This window comes from Crocuta crocuta, unplaced genomic scaffold (assembly GCF_008692635.1).
Source record: "Crocuta crocuta isolate KB4526 unplaced genomic scaffold, BGI_CrCroc_1.0 scaffold62, whole genome shotgun sequence".
Classification (NCBI taxonomy): domain Eukaryota; kingdom Metazoa; phylum Chordata; class Mammalia; order Carnivora; family Hyaenidae; genus Crocuta; species Crocuta crocuta.
In genome coordinates, this window is record NW_027529173.1 from 4,578,107 (window position 1) to 4,583,025 (window position 4,919).

Below are 4,919 nucleotides of genomic sequence, written 5' to 3' on the forward strand. Positions count from 1 at the left end.
GGTGCAAGGAACTGCTTCCTGCATTTCAACTACGTGCTCGAAATAATGTTTTGCAAGATTAGCATTGGTTAGAAGTGTGCACATTTCTTTCTTTTTTTATGTTTCAAGTGAATTTTAGTTAGTTGACATACAGTGTGATATTCATTTCAGGAGTAGAATTTAGTGATTATCACTTACATTCAATACTCAGTGCCCATCCCAATAAGTGCCCTCCTTAGTGAGAAGTATGAACAGTTCTGAGGCAGTCTCCATTACACATTTCCTAGAGTTAAGACTGCCTGACTTAATCTTACTTTAGTTAGTATATTAGAGTTGTTACATGTGGAGAGGAGATTTATTTTCCATTGTACGGTTTAGCTCAAGAGAGAATAAAGAATTTTGGACCAAAATTATAACCAGATTATGACCAATTCTCTAAGCAAAAGAAACAAAGTAACTGCTGAGGCAACAAAGATGCAGTAATTCTCTTCATATGGCCTTGTACTGTTTGGTGAACTACATGATTAAAAATCATGGGTTTAACAAAAATCCTTACAAGTCAACTCATCAAAACAGGCATAGGGCCAATAAGAATTTAGTTTCACAACAAGACATCTTCAGATTTTAGATTTACTTAGGTCCATTTTCACATGTTTATAGAATATTTAGTTTTAACTGATGATGAGACAGCTCCCACTCAATGGGACCCTGGCCTAAACCTATTTGTTTTACTTTTACAGCAAGAGGATAACGTTAAACATGGAAGCTTTTGATTTGTGGCCCTGAATGATGGTCTACATGGCATCCTTCAAAAGCTACAGTCAAGGATCCATCCAGCTTGTGAGCTGTACAAGCCTGATAGAAGTCTTCTGGCCCATTTGCTTGACATTTGTGTTTTATGTCTTGGAATTTCCTTATGATTACATCCTTGGATCACTTTACTTTTCAGAGGAGCTGGTTCTGATGCCCTAGTCTATTCCTCCCGCAGAGGGCAGTTTCTGTCCTTGGGAGCTAGGAACAGAGCAGTCCCTATGTCTCTCAGATTCCTATTCTTCTCAACTTGAAGGTCCAAGGATGCAGGCAGAGGCATAACCACCATCTCAGGGCTGGAAATTGCTTGAGCACGCACGCGCGCGCGCACACACACACACAATACATAAAGTGCTCTTTTTTGGATTCCTTGGTTTCAGAATTTGCATCATACAGAGTATAGCGACATCTTTTTCAGGAAGCATTTCTACAAAATGTGTGAAAGGACCGGTTATGGTTACACCCACATTTCTAACCAAGATTTCCTTCCCTTCTTCTACAATGATGCACTTTTTTGTCTTCACTGAGACAAAAAATGAAATTCTTTCTTTTCTTGATTTCATCTGGTGTGGAGCACTTCTGAACATTCATGTAATGAAAAATATGGTATGTGTCATCTGCAACTTCCATTTATGAGGCCTGTTTTCTCCATTAGAATGCATACTTCATAGGGCAGGAACTTTGTCTTGTACACTGTTGAATCTGCAAAGCCTACCACCATACCTGGTTCCTTCCAGAGACTGGGGGACAAGTTCCCCCCCGTCAACAGCTCCGGTCTATGGATCTGTGGGGTGGGGCCTCCTTCCTCTATCTACGAGGGAGGAGAAGGCTGAGCTCAGGCTGGCTCCTGGCCTCAAGGGGCAGGCAAAGAATCAAGCTGGATAGGGGAGCCTTATTTCCCCTACCTCCTGGGGACTAGGGCCATGTGGTACCCTGCCTCTGCTATTGTCTTTTTAAAAAAATTATTATTGTAGCCATCTTGACAAGTCTGAAGTATACCTCCTTGTGGTTTTGATTTTCATTTCCCTAATGACCAATCATGTTGGGTATTTTTTAATGTGCTTATTGGTCGTGTGTGTGTGTGTGTGTGTGTGTGTAGGACTCTGTCCAAAACCTTTGCCCATTCAAAAATTGGGTTATCTTGTAATTGTTGAGTTCTAAGACTGCCTTATATATTATGGACATTAGATTCTTATTAGCTATATCATTTATCAATATTTCTTCCCATTCTATGGGTTGTCCTCTCACTTTCTTGATAGTCCCCTTTGGAGCACAAAATTTTAAGAATTTTTATGTCAGTTTATGCATTTTTTTTCTTCTGTGGCTTGTGCTTTAGTAAGTCAGATCTTATAGACCATTGCCTAATTCAAGGTTACAAAACCTTATACCTGTGTTTTCTAACAGTTGTACAGTGCTCTTCTTACATTTAGGTATTGCCTTTTAATCCATTTTGAATTAATTTTGTATATGGTGTCAAGTAGGGTCCAAATTCCTTCTTTTTTATGTGCATAATAGTTGTCCAAGTACCACTTGTTGAAAACATTCTGCTTCCCTCATTGAATTGTCTTGGGACCCTGGTCAGAATTGATCATAAGTGTATGGTTTAATTTTGAGGTTCTCAATCCTATTCCATTAATCTTTATGTTTATCCTTATGCTAATACCCCCACAATATTAATTACTATAGCTTTGTAGTAAGTTTTAAAATCAAGAAGCATGAGACCTCCATTTTTGTTCTTTTTCAAGGTTGTTTTAGCTATTCTGGATCCCTTATATATCTATATGAATTTTAGGATTAGCTTGTCAATTTCTGTAAAAATGCCACCTAAGGTTTTTATAGGAATTTTATTGAAACTGAAGATCAATTTGTTTTACCATGTTAACAAATTTGGAAGATCTTGACAATGTCTTCTGATCCATGAACCTGGGACATTTTTTAATGTTTATTTATTTTTGAGAGAGACAGAGAGAGAGAGAACATAAGTGGGGGAGGGACAGAGAGAGAGGGGAACAATGGATCCAAAGCAGGCTCTGTACTGACAGCAGAGTCCAATGTGGGGCTTGAACTCATGAACCATGAAATCATGACCTGAGCCGAAATCAGCCCAATTAATCAACTGAGCCACCCAGGCATCCCTGGGATGTTTTTTATTTAGTAAAATCTTTATCAATTTCCAGTGATATTTTGTAATTTTGGGTGTACATGCCTAGCAATTATTTTTTCTAAAATTCTTTTGTTAAATGTATTCCTAAGTACTTTATTGTTTTTGATTTTATTATAAATGGAGGTAATTTCTTAATTTAACTTTGATTGTTCATTGCTAGTGAGCACATTCTATTTTGTTTAAGAATGAACTTTCAGTTTGATTGAAGTAGCTTTCAGGATTCACTCTTAAATTTGGTTTGACAGAAAAGATGATTGTTGTAACATGAAGAATTTAGAGAGAACATTAAGGCCACACAGGTGATTTTTTTTGTAACTCCTCAAAATTTGAACTCATAGCTCTGAAATTGAGTTTAATCTCATTAGTGGAGCCATTAGTTTACACACACACACACACACACACACACATCTTTGTAGTAAGTTATCAGTGAGAAATTCTTGGCTAGTGTGTATTAAGAATGGCACACAAAAGCATTCAATTGCATAAGGAACATTTTGAAGGGGCACCTGGGTGGATCAGTAGATTGAGAGTCCAACTCTTGATTTCAGCTTAGGTCATGATCCCGAGCTGATGGAGGGATGGAGCCCCATGTGGGGCTCTGTGATGAGCATGGAGCTTGCTTGAGATTCTCTCTTTTTCTCTCTTTCCCTCTGCCCCTCTCCCAGGCTTGTGTGTGTGTGCTCCATCTACAATAAAAATTAAAAATAAATTGATTAAAAACAAAACAAAAACCCAAAGGAACATTTTGGAAAATACCTTATTCTTCAGATTTCAGTCACTATAATTCCGAAGGTTGGTTAGTAACTTCTCTTTGTCCATGTAGTCATAATTATATGATTTACAAAATTTAAATTAGTTCCTTAAAATATGCTTCTGTTACATATACTTAGCTATTCCCTGAGGGGAGGTTCATGTCTCAAGAATACTAAGTGTTGTAAACACTTAGATGTCTCTCACGAACTTTACAATCTCCGAAAGTGCCTATAAAGTGCAGTAGATCATCAAAAAGGATTTCACTAATCCAGTTTATTGTATCACTAACCAACTGATACTGTTAATTCCCTTCATTTTCAGGGTTGAGGCAAGAGAATATGGAGCTATTTATTATTCCATGATCACTGTGTTAATTTCCGAGACAATAAAAGATAACTTTTGCTAAAAACTTTTCTCATAACACGGTCTTGGACAAAACAAAATTCTTCAGTTATGTCTAACTTGGAGTAAACATTTGGGGTGTGTAGCCAGCCCGCCCCTCCCTCCCAGGCAGAGGCTCCAAGTGTTAAGCAGCACTGCCCTCTTGTGAGGAAACTGGAAAAATGACCAGCTTACCAAAGTCCTCCTCAGTGCATCTGTGCCTATTTGTTTATAATAAAAGTGTAGCCTAATCAGAACCTACCCTTTGTGGACCATCAATGTTCTACCACAGGTTTCCATCAGAGGCTCACAGGTATTCATTGAATTTTTATTTTTATCCTAAAAAACATGCAATTTTTGTCCTTAAAGAATACTTCAGTGTTCTAATAATCATGATCCTCCTTGCCCTACCCCCTCGGTAATTTAATGTGTTTTAGATTACTAAAACCTCACCGTGTTTCACCAAATGAATGTAGTTAAACAGCATCACATGTGGTTTTCCCTCAGTAATGAATGAATCATGACAGCAAGAAGTGGACCATATGGCTGAAAGCAGGACAATCAATGTAGATAGTCTGTTTCTTCCAGATATGCTGCCCCTCCTTTTTGTGGACAGAAGCTGGAGGTCCAGAGGAACATAGGCATTATCAAAGTGTGTGATTTGGAGTCCTTGTCTCTTATGCCTTGGCCCAGCTCTGTTATTACTACAGGACATGACAGGATGTCGCTCGGTAAAGGCGGCAGCTGGTTGTGTAACACTCATAACCTTGGTTATGGCACTTGGTAGATTGGCACTGTGATGAACACTGAACATGGAGATTTTCTCACCCAT

The 4,919-nt window shown here is 38.3% G+C and overlaps 1 pseudogene; it reads right to left on the reverse strand.

Moving 5' to 3' along the window:
• Window positions 1-732: 732 nt before the first annotated feature.
• On the reverse strand, window positions 733-1,422 carry LOC144226275 (destrin-like; annotated as a pseudogene).
• Window positions 1,423-4,919: the final 3,497 nt, after the last annotated feature.